The 25,504-nt window shown below is 46.6% G+C and overlaps 1 long non-coding RNA gene across 2 annotated transcripts in view; it reads left to right on the forward strand.

The window, feature by feature from the left end:
• The window catches only part of LOC117976107 (uncharacterized), an 82,481-nt gene that overhangs the window by 56,433 nt on the left and 544 nt on the right, over nucleotides 1–25,504 (forward strand). For both annotated transcript variants that reach the window (XR_010110081.1, XR_008621035.2), the window contains exon 5: nucleotides 22,322–22,367. This is a non-coding gene — a long non-coding RNA (uncharacterized LOC117976107). The remainder of the gene's footprint in view (nucleotides 1–22,321; nucleotides 22,368–25,504) is intronic.

A 25,504-nucleotide genomic window follows, 5' to 3' on the forward strand; every position in this document is an offset into this window, starting at 1 on the left:
AAGCCCTGAAACTCAGCTGCTTAGAGACAGAGCTTGTGTGCTGAATTTAATGAGCAAGCTCTCTCCAGCCAGCTGGAGACGAAACCTTTCAGGAGATCTGGAAGGTCCGTGAAGGGAGGTTTTATTTCCCTGGGCAACTCTAGGTGCATTTTTACTCAGTGGGCCCCAGAGGAGAGACTCGAGCAAAATATTTTTTTTTTGTCCCAACTGCTTGTGAAATGGAGAATATTTTTAGCAGATTTGAAAGATTTGGAGACAAATCCCATTACTCAGTGCCCTGCTCAGAGCAAGCACTCAATAAACCTTTGTTGAACGTGGCTGAATGTTCCTCATTGGTACAAAGATCCTCCAGTGAATGTGTGCATTAGAGGAGTGGATGAAGATGTCAGCCGGCCTGACCGTAAAAAGGCATCTTTATAGCTCCATAAAAAGGAACATGGACAATAGCTAGAATGTCATCCATGAGCACAATAAATATTTCCCCGAAGTTCTTTGCCCATCAGGAAACCACATCACACACACTTTTAAAACCAGTGGACTTTAAGTAAAATGCCAGCTATTTATTGGAACTGATCGGTTTTACAATTAACCAAAGTGCACAACAATCATGTCCACCTTGATTGATGTATGGGGCTTTAGTGAATGACAGAAAGGAGAGAGAGATCGAGGTTTTAAGCAGTGCCCAAACGCAGTCACTTTGGCTTCACAATACTGTCCATTGCATGCATTTTAAAAAGGGAACACCTCTAGGATGCTGTGGTTCCTTTATTCAGTCATTCAGCCAGCACTGGCTGAGCACCTGCTTGTGCTGGGCACAGTGCTGGAGACTCAGAGTTGAGAAGACAGAAGTCCCACCCCCAAGATGCACACAGCCTAGTGGCAGGTGGGCAGTGCTGATGGAGTGTCCAGCGTGCTGTGAGGGAGGCATGCCCGGGCCATCACGAGAGGACACAGCGAGCAGCAAGACGTGACTTGGGTGGGCAGGGAAGAGTTCGGGAAAACTAGGGGATTCTAGAAGGATGATTCAAAGAACAGGAAGGGAGACGGGCCTCTGGGCCCAAGCAAAGACACAGGGTTATTGGAGGACTGGGGTTGTAGGTGGCTGGAGGAATGATGGGGAGGCTGGGGCAGCAGCTGGGGTGGGCGGGGTTTCTCATGCCTGTCAAGGAGTCGGCATATCATCCTAACTGCTGCCTTAAGGGGTAATCTCTCTGTAACTCTCTAACTCAGAGAATCTGGTGATTCAATTTCTCCTGATACTCTACCTAATACTTTTATTACTTTAGTGAAGTCTGTGCAGCCGAAAATGCATAGAATGAATAGCACATTCTGGCAACATCAGGCTAACCAAACTCATCACTTTCACGGCAAATGCGAAGCCTAACTTCCTGGCTTCCTGAAATGATCTCCCCACCTTATTGTAAAGAACAGAGGCAGAGAAAGTTGCGCCCTCTCTCCCTGTGTGTGACCTTTGTAATCAAGTGTCACCTGGGCAAAAGTGGCCTCTGGTGAAGGACTTACTTGGAGAAGTTGGAAAGCTGGAAGCCTGGGGAGATGGTGCTTGGGAGTGAGGTCATACTCATTGCCACCAGGTCCCTTGTCTTTTTGTTGGAAGATGGCCAGGCTTTGCCAAGAGCTGATTGTTGAGGGCTTTGAGCGTTGGCTTAGGGCGCTTGTTTCCTCAGTGCTGATGAAGGAAGGATCCCTGGGCATCCAGCTCTGCCCAGGGGCTACTCCAGGAGGCACTATGTCCTTAATTGACTTCAGAGGGCAGTGTTCCCAGTACCACTGGGCTTGGGATTGTCTCCAGCCATGGGCACACTAGCTGGCTCCGCTGCCTCTCCCTGGGGAGAAGGGGAAGTTTGCTTTCCCAAGCCTGGGTTCCACTGCCTTGCACCCATCCTCCACCTGCCCCCACCACCTTGAGTAAGCTTTTTAGGACAGCATATCCACAGTGAGCCATGCCGTGTGTACAGCCTCAGGTATTTGAGGGTGAGACAATCTTAGATTCACAGTATTTACGGATGATACCAGCTACTGGCCACCGCTTCTTGGCTGGACTCAGCATTAAATACCAAGCTCTAGGCTAGCCCTGGCAAGCAAGGAATTCTAGAACATTGGAGCTGTATGGGCCACTAAGGCTGCTCCCCAGAATCTGGTAACGCAGCCAGTGTGGCACATGGGCAGACAGCTGATGCTGTCTCATCCTGCGATGAAGGAAAACTGTCCTCATATGGAACAGAAATCTGTCTCCCTGAGGTTAGAAATCAGTGGCCCTCAGACCCTTATCCTGGCATTTTCAAGATCACGTAACAAGCCTATCCTTTCTCACAAGGATTATTATTTAGAGCTTATGTTTTTGCGGAGTTGATGGTTATAAAGGATACCCTTTTAAATATGTGATAAATTCCCTTTCTTCTTCCTTAGGTCAAATAGCACAGCCTTCTTCATACATTCTTTAAATGGAAAACTTTTCCTTTCCATAGAGCCCACAGTCTCAGATTCAATCTTTTCTTCCTATTTATTTATTTTTATTTTTTTCAGATGGAGTCTCGCTCTGTCGCCCAGGCTGCAGTGCAATGGCATGATCTCCGCTCACTGCAACCTCCACCTCCCAGGTTCAAGCAATTCTCCCACCACAGCCTCCCAAGTAGCTGGGATTACAGGTGCCTGCCACCACGCCCAGCTAATTTTTTTTTTTTTTTTTGTATTTTTAGTAGAGACAGAGTTTCGCCATGTTGGCCAGGCAGGTCTCGAACTCCAGACCTCAGGTGATCCACCCGTCTCGGCCTCCCAAAGTGTTGGGATTACAGGCATGAGCCACCGTGCCTGCCTGTATTTATAAAAGTAATATATGCTTGGAGAAAATTGGGTAATAAAATTCAAAGAAGAAAAATACACCCAGTTCATTGGGCAGTGCCGTCCGCCAGGTCGCTGAACCTGCAACGGCATCCCAGTCCTGTAGCACTCCAGGTCCCCTGAGTTATTCAAATTCAGCCCAGTACAGTGCTTCAGTCTCAAACTCAGTTTAAACCGCACCTCCTCACCCTCCTCTGCAGAGACTGGATCTGGGACCTCTGGCCTGGAAGACAGTCCCGCTGGCCAACCCCTCCCTGGAAGGCAGCCCCTCCAGCATGTTGGGGCCACAGCAGGGAGGGAAGAGTGAGGACTTTCCTGTGTTCCCTCGATGCTGTCACCTTCTTTTCTCCCTGGGTGTCGGAGCCCCCTGTGTGCCAGGCCTGCGAAGGTTGGGGATCTCGTGGGGCACATAGGGCTAAATGGGTTAGTTGAGGAGAGCTGCAGAGCTCCCCAGGTGCCATTCCCCAATATTCTAGATAAAGTTCTAGTTCTGCATGACGTTTATGTAAAAAATTATTTTTAATAATAATTATACGTATTTGTGGGTTATAAGTGATGTTTTGGTACCTGCATACATTGTGGAATAATTAAATCATACTAATGAACATATCCATCACATCAATGTGGTAAGAACATTTAAAATCTACTCTTTGGGCAATTTTGAAATTTACAACACATGATTAACTGTATTAGTCTGTTTTCATGCTGCTGATAAAGACATATTTGAGACTGGGCAATTTACAAAAGAAAGAGGTTTAAGGGACTCATAGTTCCACGTGACTGGGGAGGCCTCACAATTATGGCGGAAGGTGAAAGGCACGTCTCACATGGTGGAAGACAAGAGAAGAGGGCTCGTGCAGGGAAACTCTCCTTTATAAAACCATCAGATCTCATGAGACTCCCAGGAAAGACCTGCCCCCATGATTCAATGACCTCCCACCAGCTCCCTCCCACAACATAAGGGAATTGTGGGAGCTACAATTCAAGACGAGATTTGGGTGGGGACACAGCCAAACCATATCATTAACTATAGTCACCCTGCTGTGCAATCCATCTCTAAAGCCCCTTCTGTCTAACGGAAACTTTGTACTCTTTGATCAACATCTCCCCGTTCCCACCCTGCCCCTCCAGCCCCTGGTAAGCATTATACTCTCTACTTCTATGAGTTCAACTTTTTCACATTCCACATATCAGTGACATCATGCAGTATTTGTCTTTCTTTGCCTGGCTTATTTTACTTTGCATAATATCCTCCAGTTTCATCCATGTTGTTGCAAATGACAAAACGTTCTTCTTTTTAATGGCTGAATAGTATTCCATTGTGAATATATACCACATTTTAAAAATCCAGTCCTCTGATGGACACTTAGGTTGATTCTTTATCTAAAGACAAAAGATAAGTGTTGTTGAGGATGTGGAGAAACGGGAACCCTTGCCCACTGTTGGTGGGAATGTAAATTAGTAAAGCCACTATGGAAAAGAGTATGGAGGTTCCTCAAAAAACCAGAACTACCATAGGATCCAGCAACCCCACTTCTGGGTATATATCCAAAGGAATTGAAATCAGTATCAAATCATAGATATCTACACTCCCACGTTGATTGCAGCATTATTTACAAGAGCCAAGTGATTTTTTGACTCTCTTGACAACTCTCCTATAGCCTCAGATCTGTCCTCCTGCTGCTGGGGTTTCCCTGCCCAGTGGGCTGCCCCCTAGGGAAAGATCCCAGCCACCCTCACAGGTGTCGTTGCGCCCAGAGGAAACACATGCATTCTCGCTGTGGCAAATGGCAGGAGCCCATGCAGCCCACTGTGTCTCATTAAAGCTGTCAGTGTCTTTTGGGGAGCCATCAAATTCAGAGTGCTAGGACTTAATTAGAATTTAATTAGGATCTTTGTAGGCTGTTATTGAAATGGATTTATTCTTTTTTTGCTATGTCCTTTTTTTTTTTTTTTTTTTTTTTTTGAGACGGAGTCTCGCTCTGTCACCCAGGCTGGAGTGCAGTGGCGCGATCTCAGCTCACTGCAAGCTCCGCCTCCCAGGTTCACGCCATTCTCCTGCCTCAGCCTCCCGAGTAGCTGGGACTATAGGCGCCCGCCACCACGCCCGGCTAATTTTTTTGTATTTTTAGTAGAGACGGGGTTTCACCGTGTTAGCCAGGATGGTCTCGATCTCCTGACCTCGTGATCCACCCGCCTCGGCCTCCCAGAGTGCTGGGATTACAGGCTTGAGCCACCACGCCCGGCCTATGTCCTTTTTAATGTTTTGTTATTAGTACTGCGCTAGATTGATAAAATAGATTGGATTGTATTCCATCTTTTTCCACACTTTGGGACAGTTTTTATAATATGAGAATAATCTGTTCCATGAACATTTGAAAGAATGTGCTGTGGCAACAATCTGACTCAAAAGCCTTTTTTCAGGGGAGGCAGTTCTTTAAACCTGGTTTGCTTTCTTTCATTCCTGTTAGTCAACACAAATTTTTGTGCTTCTCTCCTTTTTTTTTTTTTTTTTTTGAGACAGAGTCTCACTCTGTTGCCCAGGCTGGAGTGCAGTGGCGCGATCTCAGCTCGCTGCAACCCTTGCCTCCCGGGTTCAAGCAATTCTCCTGCCTCAGCCTCCCAAGTAGCTGGGGTTACAGGTGCGCCACCACACCTGGCTAATTTTTGTATTTTTAGTAGAGACGGGGTTTCACCTATCGGCCAGGCTGGTCTCCAACTCCTGACCTCAGGTGATCTGACCGCCTCGGCCTCCCAAAGTGCTGGGATTCCAGGTGTGAGCCACTGTGCCTAGCCTTTGTGCTTCTCTTTGAGACAAACTTAGTAATTTGTGTCTCCAGTGACAACTTATACAGGGCTTGCTGGTCAGACTGGCTTCAGCTATTTATGAGTTCTGCATAGCCTCGCCCTGTCTGCCTGTTTGTCTGTCTGTCTGTCTGAGCTCCTTGGCACCCAGGAGGCAGAGATGGGGAACAAAGAGAACATGAGGAGCAGCAGTCTACTCCTGTCCTTTCTTTTGAGCTGGACATATTGAAAGAGGAATCATTTTGTTGGGCGCGGTGGCTCACGCCTATAATCCTAGCACTTTGGGAGGCCAAGGTGGGTGGATCACTTGAGGTCAGGAGTTCGAGAACAGCCTGGCCAACATGGCAAAACCCCGTCTCTACAAAAATTAGTCAGGCATGGTGGCAGGCCCCTGTAATACCAGCTACTTAGGAGGCTGACGCAGGAGAATCGCTGGAACCCGGGAGGCGGGGGTTGCAGTGAGCCGAGATCACGGCACTACACTCCAGCCTGGGCAACAGAGCAAGACTCCATCTCAATAAATAAATAAATAAAACCATTTCCTTCTCTCTCTCTCTCTCTCTCTGTCTCTCTCTCTCCTTTTTGTACACACTTTGTTCTCTGGATTGATGGAAATTCATGTTATGTCATGTGCTGGTTCATAGTGCTCAGATGGAGGATTTCTGAATAGACATGAACTTGGATCCTGACTTTGCTTTGGGTTGTTTTCTAGCCCCCTCTTCTGCCCCCAGCATCACTTACCATGACAAATGCTGGCACCTGGATCCTTGTGGAAGTCCTCACCCTGGAGAAAGGAGAGACCATCTGGCTCAGCCCCACAGGGGAGAGAGAGACCTCAGCTGGAAAGATGTGGACATGTCTGTCCCGGGGGAAGAGGTTAAAGGGCAGAGGGGATGTATGAAGAACTCTTCTTTTTCCAGTTATGAATATGCTCTGCCCAAACTGCTCATGATGTTAGACATGTCCACCTTCCATCCGACATAAGTGAGGGGGCCCTATCGGCACCTCCCCCCCGGGTGTGATGGAATGCTTCGGAAACCATTAATCCTGGTGTCAGCAGGAGCCTATGGAGGAACTTGTAGTTAATATCCCCCACGAGCCAGGGAACGGGCTGAGGGGCACACAGCTTACTTCCTTGTCCCTTTCGGCAGCAGAGTCATGGGCTGGCTCAGCAGGTCCGAGTTAGATCATTGGCAGAACCGGCTGGTGCCAGCCTTTAAATTTTAGGGCTGCTTCTTCTATCCTGGTCAAGAGCTTCATTTATTACATAATCATGTGTCTGTAGCTGCCCCATGGCCTCATAAAATGTGCAGCTTAACGGGGACGTTTTCTTCTTGCCTGAAGCTTTGGCCGGGGGGCCTTCAGTCCAGCCACAGCTGGCCTGAGCTGGGGACAATGACAGTTCACAGGATTCCATGTGCTCTCCCACTTCTCTGCTCATAAGTTTTCTCCATAAACCCAACTTTTTTAAAAAATGAGGATGACTCATATAAAGATATGATTTGTACAAAATTGGTTTGTAAATACAACATAATCCCAAATAATTTTTTTATAATTTTTTTTTTTAATTTACCGTCTTTACCATTTTTAAGCCTACAGTTCAGTGGTGACTAATACATTCATATTCTTTGTCTCCCTTCATCCTTCCTTCCTCCATCCCTTCCAGCCCCTGGTAACCACCAATCTACGCTGTCTCATGATACAGGTATGTGTGTCCTTTGCATGGCAATGCTAATATTGTTGGCACCACCCTCTCATACCAGTCTGACATTAATTCCTGCCCTTTAGTGACTGTGAGTTCCAGTCTTGAATGGGCATAGAATTTGTCACAGCGATAGCTAACAATTAGTGTTACTGCATGCTGGGCACCATGCTAAGAGTTTTATATGTATTAACTCACTTATGTAGGTCGGTGAAATTATCTTTTTTTTCTATGCAGTTCACTTTTTTCCCCCCCAGAAAAGGAACCGAGGCACAGAGAGGTTAATAATTTTTTCAAGGTCACACAGCTATAAATGGCGAGACCAGGATTCAAACCTAGGCAGTCTTCCTTTAAAGCCATTAAACTCTATGCTGGTGATGAGCAGGTGGGTAGAGAAAAGGTTCAGGGATAAAAATAAAGTGGTTTCTTACATTTATTCCAAGATTTGAGCAGGTCAGCTGTGAGTACTAAACTTTCAGTGCTATGAGTGTCTGGGTGTTTTGGCTGGTTTGCTTGCTTTCTCTGTGTTCCTAGGTGTGCAAGTGGGAAGAGGGGGTGGGACAGATCCTGCAGAGAGACCTGCCGTGCTCCCCACTGGAGACTGCAGCCTCCACTTCCCACAATCCCTTGCATCTTTGTCTCTAGTCTGTGGCCTGGCTTCCCCCAAGAAGACGTGTCTCATGAGATGTGGAAGGAGAGGGTGAACAGCATTAAGTGACACTGTTTCCGCTGCTTCTGTGTGCTCGAGGAAGTGTTGGGTTTTCCTGTGACAACCGCAGCACAGGTCCCAGCAGTGGGGAGGTGAGGGAGTTAGAGAGCAGGCTGTCTGGTGGCCCTGGTGCCAGCAGGTGAGACAGCAACCTCCTCATTACCTGGCTTCTCAATCAGGACCAAGGCAGCAGCTTGTCATTTGGGAGTCATTCCTGGAAGCTTAGCTCTGAGCCTACTCTACAGCCATTCCATCAGCTTTGCAAGGACGTAGGTCACTGTATTAAGTCCTTTTCTGTGTAAACTAGGTAGAGTGTTTCATGCTATTTGCAATTGAACCTGGTGATACAATAGGTTTTTGTTATTCGTGGTATTTAATGAGAGGTTTTTTTTTCCTTTTTTTTAAAAAAAAACATGATTGGTTCAGATTGAGCTCATGGTAAACTAAAGCCATCAGCTTTCTTTTCCCATAAATGTTCTTAGGATAGTCACCCCCATTGTGGGTGCTTGCGATCCACCGAAGTTGCTTGCCCTGAGTCCATCAACCCAGCAGGTGAGGTCCTTTTGAGTTACTGTCGCAAAACGATGAAAACCACATTGTTCTCACTGCCAAAACCTTGTCCCATTGCTCCATGATGCTGTCTCCAACTGGGTTTCTGCCAAGAGTTTTCTTGGCTTGTTCTCTGCTCCTGGAAAGGAACAGCCTGTCCTCCAGTGCTCTGGCCTCCGGGGGAGCCCATCAGTGCCTCCACCTTCCTCTCTGTGTCTCTTAGAGGACCCCGGGGTTACTGCTCTGACACCCTTCCTCTCCCCCTCTTCTGAGGGCAGTCGTCCAAATTCCTCCAGGATCTGGCCTAGAGACTCTTGCTCAGCAGCACCTGGGCAGGGCCATTAGGTACAGTCTGGGTGCACTGTCCCTCAAGGATTCCACTTAGAAGGGTGTCCATGCAGACTTGTTTCATGCTCAGACCTCCCAGTGGAGTGTGTGTGAGAAGTTTCACTATCACTGTATGGTTTTTAAACTGCAGCTGATAACCCTTTACTAGGGAAAAAAACTGATTTAGAGGACTGTGCCGCATTGACTATGTAGAAGTTTGTTGTACATAGGAAAGGTTAATATTGTCTGGAGCATCTTTTGCTAGTTGTATGTGTATCAGTTAAGGTTCCACCAGGGAAACAGAACCAGTAGGAAATATAAATGAATAAATAATCATATATAAAACTTTTTTTTTTTTTTTTGAGGTGGAGTCTCTCTCTGTTGCCCAGGCTGGAGTGCAGTGGCACGATCTCGGCTCACTGCAACCTCCACCTCCCGGGTTCAAACGATTCTTTTGCCTCAGCCTCCCAAGTAGCTGGGATTACAGGTGTGTGCTACCATGCCTGGCTGATTTTTGTATTTTTAGTATAGATGGGGTTTCACCATGTTGGCCAGGCTGGTCTTGAGCTCCTGACCTCAAGTGATCCGCCTGTGTCGGCCTCCCAAAGTACTGGGATTAAAGGCGTGAGCCAGCATGCCCAGCCTAAAACTCTTTCTATCTTAAAAAATATGTATGTATGCATCTCCAAAAAAATTTACAGCAAGGAATTGGCTTGCCTGATTCTGGGATTGGCCAGTCAAGTCCAAAGTCCACAGGGCAGGAAGGAAGGGCAGCAGAAACTTTCCAGCACAAGTTGATGCTATCCCCAGGGAGAATTTCTTCTATTTCAGGGAAGCCTCTATTCTGCTCTTAAGACCTTTCAACTGATTACACCAGGCCTGCCCATATTATCTAGGATAATCTTCTTTACTGAAAGTCAACTCACTATAGACTTTATATCACATCTCCAGAATACCTTCCCAGCTACACCCAGCTTAGTGTTTGACCAAATGGCTGGGCAGTAGCTCAGCCATGTTGACACATAAAACTGACCATCACAATATGTGTGTTTATGCACTGAGTCAGGATTAAAAATGAATTTCTGACTGTAAAATATAATTTAAAGAGCTCAGGAGGAAGTCATCTCCTTCTCGTGCCCTTTGTTTTGGAAGCAGACATATTCAGATCTGCCCCTTTCCCTCTGTCATTCGCTCCAGGTTTTTTTATTTTAATTCTTAGAGATATTCCAGCTTCCTCCAAGAGTATAAAGTCAGCCACATGGAGCGGGGGCACTTGACACACTGGTCACAGGGCTGGGCCACACTGGAAACCAGGGGGTTCTCCCAGCCGAGCTCCAAGAAGGATTCTCGTGGTGGTGGGTGGACAAAAGGAAGAATCTGCTTTCTGTGTATTCCGAGTGAATCCTGAAATTCCAATAAGCAAAGTCCTACAGGAAACAGCAATGGGTAGTCCCTAAGTGGAAAAGCTCACAGTCACACAAAACTTCCAGTCCTATGTCAGAAAATCTCTAAGGAACCAATCTGAGTAGGCTACGAAGAGTGTTGCCGCCTCCCTGCAGTTTCTCATCACTCCTTCTACTGTCCGGGTTTCCTGGGTTGTTTTATAAAGGGACAGCTGACTCATAATTCCCAAGCTGAAGCTACTTCTAGGGAAGGAATATATGACATCCTGGATAAACAAAGAAGCCATGCATTGTTAATGTACAGAATAGGAAAGCCATGTAGGTGGAGCATCTTCAAATTATGTGTCTTCCTGAGGGAGCAAATCATTCTATAAACACTGGTGAGCCAGGCCACATTCGAGGGGCTGGGGATATAAAGTTGACCAAGATGTGCCTACAAGGAGAAAGACAGCTGTGGACTGAATGCTTGCATCTCCCCCAAATTCACATGTTGAAACTAATCCCCAAAGTAATGGTATTAGGCAGTGGGGCCTTTGGAAGGTGATTAGGTCACAAGGGCAACAGCCATCATGAATGAGATTAGTGCCTTATAAAAGAGGCTCCAGGGAGCTGCCTTACCCCTTCTACTACATGAGGATGCAGCAAGAAGACACCATCTATGAACCAGAAAGCTGACCCTAAACCCCACAAGACACTGAGTTTGCCGGTGCCTTGATCTTGGACTTCCCAGCCTCTAGAATTGTGAGAAATTAATTTCTGCTGCTTACACCCAGCTAATTTTTTGTATTTTTAGTAGAGATGAGGTTTCACCATGTTGGCCAGGCTGGTCTCGAACTTCTGACCTCAGGTGATCCGCTTGCCTTGGCCTCCTGGAGTGCTGGGATTACAGGCATGAGCCACCACACCTGGCCTATAAGCAGTTATTTTTAACCCATGTAATGTCTGTAAGTACATTTGAAAGTTGTGCAGAACAGTTTGTGCATGAAGACATGTGACATCTCTGTCTCCTGGCCGCTAAATGCCATTAGTCCTGTGGCCCTGATATGGTTTGGATCTGTGTCCCCATCCAAACCTCATGTTCAGTTGTCATCCCCAGTGTTGTAGGTGGGGCCTGGTGGGAGGTGATTGGATCACGAGGGTGGATTTCTCATGAATGGTTTAGCACCATCCCCTTTGTGCTATTCTCCGCAACAGTGAGTGAGTTCTCACGGAATCTGGTCGTTTAGAAGGGTGTGGCCTCTCCCCCATCTCTCTCTCGCTCCTGCTCCAGCCGTGTGAGAAGAAAGCTCCCCCTTTGCCTTCCACCATGACTGGAAGCTTCCTGAAGTCTCCCCAGAAGCAGAAGCTAATATGATTCCTGTACAGCCTGCAGAACCATGAGCCAATTAAAATTCTTTTCTCTATAAATTACCTAGTCTTAGGTATTTCTTTTTTTTTTTTATTTTTTTTTTGAGATGGAGTCTCACTCTGTCTCCCAGGCTGGAGTGCAGTGGCGCGATCTCAGCTCACTGCAAGCTCCGCCTCCCGGGTTCACGCCATCCTCCTGTCTCAGCCTCTCGAGTAGCTGGGACTACAGGCACCCACCACCATGCCTGGCTAATTTTTTTTTGTATTTTTAGTAGAGACGGGGTTTCACCATGTTAGCCAGGATGGTCTCAATCTCCTGACCTTGTGATCCGCCCTCCTCGGCCTCCCAAAGTGCTGGGATTACAGGCGTGAGCCACCGCGCCTGGCTAGTCTTAGGTATTTCTTTATAGCAATGCAGGAATGGTCTAATACACCTTCTTTCATCATTATGACAATGAAAAAACTCCCACATTTCTAGTATGTCCCTTGTTATGAGTTTCTGCCCTTGTTGAGAACAACTGCTCTGGATGGGCACACAAAGCATCTAGACAGGACTGATTATGGACTCAAGATCTAAAAAAGAAAATGATACGATCTTTTAGTGAGAGAAAATAGATAAAACAGATAATAGGGAATGAGAGGGCAAATTATGAATATTTATTGATACCACATATTAATTAGAATGTTTTGGGCTGCGAGTAAAGAACATTCATTTAGAGCAGGCTTGAACAATAAAGAAAGGCATTGTGGCACAAATAGGATGTTGAGAAGTACAGAGTGTGACCAACTGACTCTGGGCAAACTCTGGAGCCGGACTAGCTAGGTTTGCACACTAGACCCACCATTTACCAGCTAGTTATATTGACTTAGGCAAGTTACTTAACTTTTTTCTGTTTTGGTTTTATCATCGGCACAGTGGGATTAGAAGTGTACCCACCTCATAGGACTAAGTGATTTAATATAAAAGTACAAGTGCTTCAGATCAGTGCTTGTATTTTTAGTATTTTTTGTATTTTTAGTAGAGATTTTGTATTTTTAGTAGAGATGGGGTTTCACAATGTTGGCCAGGCTGGTCTTGAACTCCTGACCTCAGTTGCTCTGCCCACCTCGGCCTCCCAAAGTGCTGGCATTACAGGTGTGAGCCACCGTGCCTGGCCGATTATAAGCATTTCTTTTTTTTTTTTTTTTTGAGACAGAGTCTTGCTCTGTCGCCCAGGCTGGAGTGCAATGGTGCGATCTCGGCTCACTGCAAGCTCCGCCTTCTGGGTTCACGCCATTCTCCTGCCTCAGCCTCCTGAGTAGCTGGGACTACAGGCGCCCACCACCACATCCGGCCAATTTTTTGTATTTTTAGTAGAGACGGGGTTTCACCATGTTAGCCAGGATGGTCTCGATCTCCCGATCGTGATCTACCCACCTCGGCCTCCCAAAGTGCTGGGATTACAGGCATGAGCCACTGCACCCGGCCCATTATAAGCATTTCTAAACATACATAAGGAAGATTTAAAAAGTCCTGCTATGTGCTCAAAGGGCACAGGCCGGGTGGGGAAACAAATGAGGTGAGAGATCCTGCACTCAAGCCGTGGTGTTTTTTTTTTTTTTTTTTTTTTTTTTTTTTTATACTTTAAGTTCTAGAGTACATGTGCACAATGTGCAGGTTTGTTACATATGTATACATGTACCATGTTGGTGTGCTGCACCCATTCACTCGTCATTTACATTAGGTATTTCTCCTAATGCTATCCCTCCCCCCTCCCCCCACCCAAGCCGTGGTTCTTAAAGCATCTGAGCTAGAAGACCAGCTTTAACACTTCCAGTCCTTGGTGGACAGTTCTATGGTCCTCACACATGACTAGTTGCAGCTAGGAGGGCCTCTGCTGGGAGTTCAATGCGCAAACTGGTCTACACCCTGTTCAATGAGCTGGGCACGTTGATGGGATGCTTAGGTACTGTGGCAATTTGAAAGTGCTATGCAAGTTCCTGAATTCTTATCCTCAATTTGTGGGCCAGTTAGAACAGGTTGCGGCAGCACTGGTCCAATGTTCCTTTAAGTAACCTTGCACTAGGGAAACTTCTAGCAAATTTGTACCCCTATAGTTTTCTTCCAGTTTCTTTCTTACACACAGACTCTTTTCTCCTAGAGGGGTTCCAAGTGACTTCGTCCCCTCCTGGGCTCAGCTGTGGCTTCTGAGCTCTCCAGCAAAGCCATGCTCCCATTGAGAGACAAATCCAGAGCCTTGTGGACAGGTGCTTGGCAGGCACCCTGCCTGCAGGGCCACGCCCTCCTGCACAGCCATGCGTAGCCTCAGCTCCAGTTCCCTGACCTCCATGGACACTCTGACACTCGGCAAAGAGACCAGTCAGGGGACCAGGGAAAGAGGCAGAGTGGGGAGCTTCCGGGCCCTCAGGCAAGCAGCGGCTAGGTGAGGACAGTTACCAAAATGGTAATCACAGCCGGGGGCTGGAAAACCTTTCTTGAGATGTAGCAGTCAAACCACATAGTTGTTAAATGACCATAACTATGGCTTAAATAATCAGTTCAGCTGGTCTCTATTTAACATAATAGCTGCCTATTAAACCCAGATTAAGTACAGAGTTCAACGTCTCTAGGACACAGAAACCCCAAAATGACTGCCAAACCCGGAATGAAACCTCTGGCTGGAAGGAGCCGCAAATGTGTCCACCTGGCCTGGGTGTGTTCTGGTCTGGAGAATGCGGAGTCCGCATCCCACTGCCCAGCTGTCTGTGCTTGAAGAATAATATTTCCCAGGGCTAGGGCAGGGCGGGGGACAAGCTTTGGAATACATTTCAATCCTGATTATATCTCACGACTGCTTTAGTCTTGTAGACATTTCTGAACTTGTCAGAAATACAGAAACACCTCCAAGAAGCACTGTGAGGCCTGTATGGCCTCGAATATGCCAGATGATGGCAAATTCTGCCTCTTCTTTCTAGCCCCATTCCCCTGGCATAGAAAGGTCCTTACCTACACTCAGGGCTGCAGTAAGAGCCCCCCACCCTCCTTCCATCCTCTATCCTGCCACTATTCACTGATTTATTCATCCATTCATTCACTTGGCCGGGCACGGTTGCTCACGCCTGTAATCCCAGCACTTTGGGAGGCTGAGGCGGCTGGATCACGAGGTCAGGAGATCGAGACCACCCTGGCTAACATGATGAAACCCCATTTCTACTAAAAAAAATACAAGAAATTACCGGGCGTGGTGGCGGGCACCTGTAGTCCCAGCTACTCGGGAGGCTGAGGCAAGAGAATGGCGCGAACCCGGGAGGCAGAGCTTGCAGTGAGCCGAGATCGCGCCACTGCACTCCAGCCTGGGCAACAGAGCGAGACTCCGTCTCAAAAATAAAAAAAACCAAAACAAAGGACATCCATTCACTCACTCATTCATTCATTCCAGAAATAATTTCTGTGTACCCACTCTGTGCTGAACACTCAGGTAGCAAGACAGTGGCAGCAAAAACAGACCCCCAAGGGCTGATATTTTGGTGGGAGAGGCTGCCACTGTTCAGAGTGGTCTTTCTAAAAGGCAGTCTGTCCCCTGTTCTCTCAGCCTCCCGGAATAAAAGGCCCTGTTTATCTCTCTTTGCTTATTTCATGCCTCCGCCTTCTTCCTTTGGGAGCCAGCCCGTGCATCCAGTAAGTGATGTTCCTCAGCTCCTTCTGGGGACCACCTGCATAAACATTACCTGGGATGGTAGTTAAACATGCATACTCCCAAACCCCTCTCCAGACCTAGGGAACTGGAATTTTTTTCTTGGTTGGGCTGGAGAACCAGCCCTTTCATTTGAATCAGGTTCCACGGGTGACTTGGCTGCATGCTAAGGTTGGCGAGTGACCACTGACTAGTGTTTCCGAGTGTTTGCCACATTCAGGCTTTGTTCCACGCCTCCCTCTGCCTGAATGTGGCCTGGTCCCCTTGATCTGCTTGGGGACACTTATCTGTCAAGAGTCAGCTCAGTGTCCCGGCTTCAGTGGCCTTTCCTGACCCACAGCAGAGTTGGTGGTTCCCTCCCAGTGTCCCGTTTCTTCCCTCCGAGGCACATACTTGTAAAGGCCTCCACCAAAGCCCTCTGGGCATTCAATCAATGCAGAGTTCTGTGTATACAGCTGAGCCCTCTAAAGCTGGAGTCCCCGAGGGCCAGTGGGCTCCTCTCCATATCCCAACCCCTAGGTGGGACCAGCCTTCCCCAGCTCCCCACAGCTGGCTGCAAAGTGAGGCAAGGGCTGCAGTGTCCAGTCTTTTTTTTTTCTTTTTTTTCTTTTTGAGACGGAGTCTTGCTCTGTCACCCAGGCTAGAGTGCAGTGGCGTGATCTCGGCTCACTGCAACCTCCACCTCCTGGGTTCAAGCGATTCTTCTGCCTCAGTCTTCCGAGTAACTGGGATTACAGGCGCCCACCACCGTGCCCGGCTAATTTTTGTATTTTTGGTAGAGACGGGGTTTCACCATCTTGGCCAGGCTGGTTTTGAACTCCTGACCTCGTGATGCACCCGCATCGGCCTCCTGCAGTGCTGGGATTACAGGCGTGAGCCACTGTACCCGGCCTCTCCAGTCTCTTAATCCCCATCACCACAAGCTCAGGAGGGCTATCGTTGTTTTGATTTTCAGCATAACTGGATTTTTCCTCTGCTGGAGGAGACTGGCAAAGCTAAGTATCCCTCGAAGTCCAGGACAAACAACGAACATCATCTATTCTCTATAAGGAGAGTTTCATTCAAATGGCAGGAAAATGTTCTTGTGGGATGGCTTGGCTCAGTTATTTCAAGCTTGGTTTTCTTTTGTGGGGTGGAGTTGGAGCTCATCTCTTGCTGCCTGTCAGAAAACTCTTCCTGAGAGTGTAGGAATTACTGTGTCGTGTGGATGACCAGATTGTTAAGGGGAGGAGCGAGAAACGACCAATGTCAGTGATATAATCAATTTTTTGCTTTCCACATTTTAAAATCAAATTCATTTGCTCCGTATAATAGACTGGACACATGTTTTCTTAGTTCGTCCATTTACTCACTTGTCTGGGAAGATCTATATTGGGGGGCAATTTTTGCTTTATTGAGAAGATAATGTAATCCATAATGAGAAATTTTCCATCTTCACGCTTGTGCTGGGGACGGCAGGAGGCTGTGAATCGCTGATGGAGTTGGATGGAGCCTGCTGTCCTTCTGAGTCCTGCGCCATGCTTGCCGGGGATGGGAGTCACAGCCCCCAACTCAACTGTGTGAGCCGAAACCTGGCTTTTTCCAAGCATTTTGTTATGAATGCTAGATCCAAGGCACAATTTTTAGTTCTTATTTTTCTTTAATCCAACAGGAGGCTAACGTGTAGTCTTTGTAGTCAGACAACTTGGTTTCAAATTCTAGTTTGACCTCTTACTAGCTGCGTATTTGTGGACAAGTAACCTAACCTTTCTTTTCTGTGGTTTCCTGAAGGATAAATTGGGGGACCAAAATACTACCTTGCTGTCAGTGTTGTTGCGGGGATGATGATGATGATTTTTGAGACAGGGTCTCCCTCTGTTGCCCAGGCTGGAGTGCAGTGGCACCATCTTGGTTCACTGCAGCTTGGACCTCCCATGCTCAAGAGATCCTCCAGCCTCAGTCTCCCTAGTAGCTGGGACTATAGGCACGTGCCACCACGCCTGTCTTATTTTTGTATTTTCTTGTAGAGATGGGGTTTTGGTATTTTGCCAAAGGTGGTCTCAAACTCCTGGGCTCAAGCGATCTGCCTAACTCAGCCTCCCAAAGTGCTGGGATTCCAGGCACGAGCTCTTGGTCTATTGTGAGGATTAAATGAGATGGTGTGTGTTGTAAAGGTCTTAGCATGGGGCCTTGTCCTCAGTGGCTATTTTGTTTTGACAACACTCTCTTCCTTTATCTCCTGTTTGTTCTTTCTCAGTATCCTTTCTTGGCATTTTGTCTCTATTTGCCACTAAAACATGGACTTTCCTGAGGGTTCTATCTTTAACCTGTTTTTTTCCTTTCTTCTTATTTAGCACATGGTTTTAGGGGCGATTAAACTTAATCCTGTGGTGGCCAATACTTCTCTCCTTGGTTATCACCCCCAGGGCTGGGCTTTCAGCTCAACTCCTCTGTTCCAAAGTTCGGACCACTTTACTAAAGGCCTGCTGGGCATCTCCATGTGGCTGTTTCATGGGCACCTCCACGTCTGAAGTCATCTTACCATCACAGCCCCCTCCCCACCAGACACACTCAGCTGTCTCTTCTTTCTTGGGTGCCTAGTTCACAGTTATTTTGTTGCGGGACAATCAAAGACAGGAGAGACCGAACAGAGTGAGTTCAGGAAAGGTCTTTATTAAAAGGTGGTCACCTGGCTCAGTAGGACCAGAGTCCAGGAAAGTCTGAGCCCCGGACAAAGAAAGCAGCCACCTTTTAAGCAGTCGGTGGCCGGGAGCTACGTGATGCAGGAAGCATACTTACAGAACCGAGAACAAAGGCAGTTGATGAGTCTTTTACATTTATCTATACTGTATGTTCTACATCCCTGGGAAACCATGTTTCTGTATCAACCTTGTAACTTTGCAGCTGAGCTAGGGGGGTGAAGCAGGAACTCGCTGAGCCTCAGGGAGGGTGAAACTGGGGAGTACAGATAGGGCTCGCTGAGCACAGAAGGGAAAACAGGCAGTTAGTATTCTTCTCCAGCTTAGACTACGGGGGGCGCTACACTACACTTATTTGAAGGAAAAAGTAAAAATTGTTGGTGGTCTTTGATTATACTTGTAAAATTCATGAAGTCCTTCTTCAATTTCACATTCTGGACATTGCGTTTGAACATGTGTCAATCAATTAATGTCTCTCCTAAAAATGATACTATTAATTAACATATGACCTTTAATTTTTTTTTTTCTTTGAGACGGAGTCTTGCTTTGTCACCCAGGCTGGAGTGCAGTGGTGTGATCTCGGCTCACTGGAAGCTCCGCTTCCTGGGTTCACGCCATTCTCCTGCCTCTGCCTCCTGAGTAGCTGGGACTACAGGCGCCCGCCACCATGCCCGGCTAATTTTTTTTTTTTTTTGTATTTTTAGTAAAGACGGGGTTTCACTGTGTTAGCCAGGATGGTCTCGATCTCCTGACCGAGACGGGGTTTCACCGTGTTAGCCAGGATGGTCTCAGTCTCCTGACCTCGTGATCTGCCCGCCTCGGCCTCCCGAAGTGCTGGGATTATAGGTGTGAGCCACCTCGCCGGGCCGACCTTTAATAATTTTTAAAAAGGCAAACAGGCGATAAAACTCTTCTCCTTGAACCTTTCCTTTGCACATACAGTGAAATCAAAACTCTTCACAGTGGCCTAAGACTGGCCTTTAGCCTATCCTCCTTCACTGGCCCAGCATCAACAGACTGTATTCCTGAGCCATCCCAAACAACATAAGCACCAAAGTGGAGAAATGACATGTTTCTCTAAAAAACAATGTCTTTTTGCCAAAAGCAGAGCTTCAAAATAGCTCATAACTTAGTACATGGCCAGAAATTACTGGCCATCAGAAGGAAAGTTGACCTTGAAAATGGACAGAGGAGGAGATAATAAATAGAGCCATGAATATCGGCATCGTGTGATCATAGCTTCATGTCTCCACATCCAGGGAGTGAGGGATGATTCACAGAATTTCAGTTAGTTGTTCATTCCCTGACCTGGACATTGGAAGACTCTGGTTCTCATCTTGGCTTTCTCTTGAACAAGCCACTTTTTCTCTTCTGAACCTCAGTTTATCCACACTTAGATTGAGGGGATTGAACTAGACCACTGGTACTCGTAGCAAACATTTGGGAAATTTGTGGGGACATTTTTTTTTTTTTCTGGGTCAGAGTCTCTCTCTGTCGCCCAGGCTGGAGTGCAATGGCATGATCTTGGTTCACTGCAACCTCTGCCTCCCGGGTTCAAGCGATTCTCCTGCCTCAGCCTCCTGAGTAACTGGGATTACAGGTGTGCGCCACCACCCCTTGCTAATTTTGTAATTTTATGAGAGACAGGGTTTCACCATGTTGGTCAGGCTGGTCTCAAACTCCTGACCTCGTGATCCGCCCGCCTCGGCCTCCCAAAGTGCTGGGATTACAGGCGAGAGCCACCGCGCCCAGCCATGGGGACATTTTTGACCGTCACAGCAATGAGGCAGGGTTCTACTGGCATTGGTTGGTGGGGACCAGAGAGTCATGGGACCCTGCGGGGCACAAGGCATCCTGAGCCATATCCCACTGACATTCCTCTGCTGGTCATTCAATGGGTACAAAACTTGTTGTGATGATCTGGGCCTCACATCCCACTGTTTTACATATAAACTCAATCCACTATTTTGTGGTTTTAATATACACTGAGTTTTCGAGGAAGGTAAGTACTATGCAAATGGAAGAAAGTGTGTACTTTGTTTTGCTTTTAGCTTTACCAAGAACTGCTCACATTTCGGGAAATCACGTCACTGATGACAACACCCTTCTTAGGGTTTGAAGTGCTGATGTCGTGCTCTCACACTTTACTTCTAACCATTGGATTCTTGGTGATTCGTATCTGTCACTGATGTGGTTTGGGTCTGTGTCCCTGCCCACAATCTCATGTCGAATTGTAATCCCCAGTGCTGGAGGTGGAGCCTGGTAGGAGGTGACTGGCTAATGGGGGTGGATTTTGCATGAGTGGTTTAGCACTATCCCCTGGTGCTATTCTAGTGATCTAGATCTGGTTGTTTAAAATTGTGTGGCACCTCCCCTGCCCCTTGATCCTGCTTTTGCCATGTGAGATGCCTGCTCCTCCTTCACCTTCTGCCATGATTGGAAGCTTCCTGAGTTCTCCCCAGAAACATAAGCCAGTGTTATGCTCCCTGTACAGCCTGCAGAATCATAAGCCAATTTAACCTCTTTTCTTTATAAATTACTTAGTCTCTAATGTCTACTAGAAAGTACAGAGGTAGAGGAGGGGCAGAAGAAAAAAAAAAGACCAATGTCGATAACATACCATACATGTGAATACATAGTGTAAGCACCTGATGTATTCATTATGTTTTCCAGGTGTATTAGTGAACAAATGGAAAACATACCAGACTTTCACTGTATTGTATATTACTTTACTTCTCATTTATATTACAGGGCATTATATTGGTTTTAAAAATTATGTACTTATGCCGGGCATGGTGGCTCACACCTGTAATCCCACCACTTTGGGAGGCCGAGGCGGGCGGATCACAAGGTCAGGAGATCGACACCATCCTGGCTAACATAGTGAAACCCCATCTCTACTAAAAATACAAAAAATTTGCCAGGCGTGGTGGCGGGCGCCTGTAGTCACAGCTATCTGGGAGGCTGAGGCAGGAGAATGGCGTGAACCCGGGAGGTGGAGCTTGCAATGAGCGGAGATCGCGCCACTGCACTCCAGCCTAGGTGACAGAGAGAGACTCTGTCTCAAAAAAAAAAAAAAAAAATTATGTACTTAGGCAGCTTATATGTCTATAGTTTCATTTAAGAATAGCCAAAGGGATGTTGTGAATTATTGTCATGAACATTTTATAAAATGGGATGTTGGGTCTGACAAGGTTAAGAATCTTTGGACTGAATAATTTTCAGCTTAATACTTTAAGACAAAAAGGCCAGCCAGAACTTCTAACAGAGGGAATGAGAGGCACACTACCTGGGGAGATTGCATACCAGCTTCACAGTGGCAAGCCCTCCCACCTCCCACCCCCCGCCCCCCCTCATTTAAACAAATGCCAATTATTTACCCCTCCATGTCTTCCTCTCCCCTGGGAGTGGAGTCCACCCTCATAATCTTCCCTGGCAACTGTTGCTAGGAAGATGCTGCCTCTTGAGCTGACCTTCCAAAGGCGTGAGATCATAGCCGGTTGTCTCCCAGCTGCTGATGAGGGGATCAATTTTGCCCAGGAGAGTGATGGAGAAATAAGCAAACAGAGCACAAACAGCAACAGCACACACAGGGTGCCAGGGACAACATGCAAGACACAGCAGTCGGGGGCTGTTTGATGTTGCTATTGTCTTCCATTCTGGGAGGTATAGGAGGAAAAAAAAAAAAAGAACCATTATGATGGTCTGTCCCCTGCCCTTCCTTGTTATCACAGAGATGGAGACACCATAAGGGGACCTGTTAATTGGGCCTCTTTCATGAAGTCTGTCAGTAGAGTCCAGGCTTCAGAGCAGGCAGCATCCACTTCACCGCTTCAACTTTTGTGGCTCTATTCTTTTGCCACAGCTGAATAGTGATAACGATGATGACAGTGATAGTGATAGGTACCATTCATTGATACCTGCTTTGTTCCTGGCATTGTCCTAAGTGCTTTACATGAATTACTTCATTTAATCCCCACGGCAACCCTATAAGGGAGATTTCACATGCTCCCCTATTGTACTAATGAAGAAATGGCTCCCAGAGAGGAAACTGCTTGTCCAGCTCCTCCCAGCCAGCGAGCAGCAGGGTGGGATTTGATCTCAAGTCTGACTGGCCACCAGCTGGCCCATGAAGCCCTGCACTAGGATATACCGTGTTTTCTATGCTTTATTGACTGATTTTGATCATTTGCTTTTGGTATGAACAGATACAGGTGACAGTGCATGTGTGAATTCATTCATTCATTCATTCATTCATTCTTCACCAGATGGGACCCAACCCTGTGCTTGCTGCCAAGCTCACTGGGACCCCAGGTGAGTAAGACCCACCCCCTTCCCCAGGGAGCCGAAGGTCTGGTTCTCTGCGGAATCGAGCTTCTGCTGAAGGCTTGTTCTTGGTAGCGCACAGCCTCTTTGATCCTGTGGGGTCTGGGAGGGGTGGGGTGAGGGAGCACCCAGTTGCACTGCACAGACGGTGGGAGGATGTTCATCTGTACAGGTGCTCATGAAACATTGGTTGATTGCTTTACCTTCCACCTTCAACCAGAGCTCCCAGGCCAGGATGCTGACCTTAGGATCAAGGGGAGGAACAAAAGCCACATGTCAGCATTCATTTATCTGCTGATACTTGGTGTTAGACATTGCGCTTCGTCTCATTTAGTCTGCAGATTGACAACTGGGATATGTGGGCTTCAGATGTGTGGCTCAGGAATAAGATTACTGGGCAAAACGGTGGGCAGGAATACCCTCTGCTCAGCCTGGGCTCAGTGAGGCATTCAATGCAGGCTGCTGAATCTGCGACGAGCTTTCGACCTCTTTCTCTGACTTCCATTTGCTTCTGTGCAGGATTGAGCCCAAAATAATTGAATTGGTGGATGTGGCAGAACCTCTGCCTGCAGATGTAGGGAGCTGCTTGACCAGGGTGTGCAAAGGGCAGAGGCAGGTGCCAGGAGATGCCTTTGCAGGTCTGCACTGAGGGCACTCGCTGGGCTGCTCCAGTGACTTCAGGCTTCCCTTTGCCTGAAAGCCTCACTAGCGAGTGATGCTCCATCAGCTTCCAAGTTGCAGCCTATGCTTCAGCTCACTCCCACACTGGGCCCAAGGAGGGGCAGCAGCCAGGCTAGATCTCAGGGCTAAGCAGGGCTGAGCTGCTCATCAACACGGCCCATGCAGTGGTCTTTCTCTCTCTTCCACCCTTCAGCCCTTCTTTCTCTTGCTGCTTCCCTTCTTCCCTCCTTCCCTCTCTTCTTTCCTTTCCTTTTTTCTTTTCTTTTCCCTCCTTCCCTCCCTCCCTCCCTTTTTTCCCTTTCCCTTCCTTCCTTTCTTCCTTCCTTCCTTCCCTCCTTCCCTTACTCCCTCCTTTCCCCTTCATTCCCCCTTCCTTCCTTCCTTCCTTCTTTCCTTCCTCCCTTCCCTCCCTCCCTCCCTTCCTTCTTTCCTTCCCTTACTCCCTCCTTTCCCCTTCCTTCCCTCTTCCCTCCCTCCCTCCCTTCCTCCCTTCCTTCCTTCCTTCCTTCCAGAATCGGCATCAAACATCGAAAAAAACTCTGTTTTGTATTTTCCATACAGTACAATTCACTTTTTTTGGTGTATAGTTTTTTATGTTTTGACAAATGCATAATCATGCGACTGCACCACAATCAAGACAAAGGAACTTCTACCAACCCCCTGCTCTACCCTGCATGCTGCTCCTTTGTGATCATCCACTCCCGCTACACCCAGCCCCTGGCAGCCATCTGTTCTCTGTCCCTATAGTTTTGCCTTTTCTACAATGTAATATAAATGGAATCATACAATATTTAACCTTTTGAGTCTGACTACTTTCATTTAGAAATTATGTTCACGATTCATCCATGTGATTGTATGTCTCAATAATTGCATTCCTTTTCCTGGCTGAGTAGCATTCCATTACACGGATGTACCGCAATTTGTTGATCTGTTCCCCAGCTGAAGGACATCTGGGTTGTTTACAGTTTTTGATGGTCACAAATAAAGCTGCCATAAACATTCACATATAGGTCTTCGTGTGAACATAGATTTTTATATCTTTTGAGCAAATATATTGGAGCAAGATTGTTGAGTCATGTGGTATATTTAACTTTATAAGAATCTGCCACACTTTTCCAAATCAGCTGTACTGTTTTACATTTTCACCAAGAATATGTGGGAGTTCTACTGCCTTCTTTTCCTTCCCGACACTTGGTATTGTCAGTTCTTTTTTTTTTTTTTTTAATTTAAGCTATTCGAATAGGTGCAAAATGGTATCTGGTTGTAGTTTTCATTTGCATTTCTCTAATGATTAATAACATTGAGTGTCTTTTCACATGCTTATTTGCCATCCATATGTCTTCTTTGGTGAAATGTCTATTTAAATCTTTTGCTCATTTAAAAAAACTGGGTTGTTTGTTTTCTTACTGAGTGAGTTTGAGACTGTAAAGAATATATTCTGGATAGAAGCCAGATATGTGATTTGCGAATATTTTCTCCCAGTCTGTGGCCTTAGAATAACATGGGTTATTTCCACAGTGAGAAAATTGGCTAGAACTAGTCTTGTGGTCACATGTGGTCACAAAGGGGCTGGGACATGCACTTCTACTCTGTGCCTAGAAAGGCAGAGAACTGGAGATATTAGGGGGATAGTACAAAGGACTGCTATACACACTGCTTATACTGTTTCAGATTCTGCATAACAATATTTCATGAATGTTCTTCCATGTGAGCAAGTATTTCTCTATAGCAGAGATCCGCAATGTATAGGCACGGGCCAAATCTGATCTGTTGTATGTTTTCATTTGGTCTGCCAGCTGTTTTTTTACAGACAAACATTTCAAATCAATTTGATGGTAAAGAAAACTGACTTTGAACTCCAATTCATCAAAATATTGTTGTTAGTCCAGAAAGAATTCGATTATTCTCACTGGTTGACCTGTATTACAAAAAGTTGTAATTAATCATTCTTGTATTTTTAATTTGTCCAAAAAATGTGTGGAAATTTGTTTCCTCTCATTATTGTAAGTATTACAAATAATATCCTTGATTTTGGCTTGTGGCCCGCAAAGCCTAAAGTATTCACCCTCAGGCGCTTGAAACTGTTTGCCAAACCCTATTGTGTAGAATGGCTTTTCAGAGCTGCATGGTATTCTACAATTTTCAATCAGATGTACGTATTATAAATTCTTATGGTCATACTGTTCAACTATATTGGTTCTAGATCCTTCCTATTCAAACAGTGTAGCAGTATAGACCCTTGTGCGTCTATCACAACCGTAATCATTGATCATTTCCTTAGAATAGCTTCCTAGAAGTGGAACTACTGACTCAAAGGGTGGGTACATTTTGCAGATTTTTTTTTTTTTTTTTTTTTTTTGAGATGGAGTCTTGCCCTCTCACCCAGGCTAGAGTGCAGTGGCGAGATCTTTGCTCACTGCAACCTCTGCCTCCCGGGTTCAAGT

This window comes from Pan paniscus, chromosome 16 (genome assembly GCF_029289425.2).
Source record: "Pan paniscus chromosome 16, NHGRI_mPanPan1-v2.0_pri, whole genome shotgun sequence".
In the NCBI taxonomy this organism is placed as follows: Eukaryota; Metazoa; Chordata; class Mammalia; order Primates; family Hominidae; genus Pan; species Pan paniscus.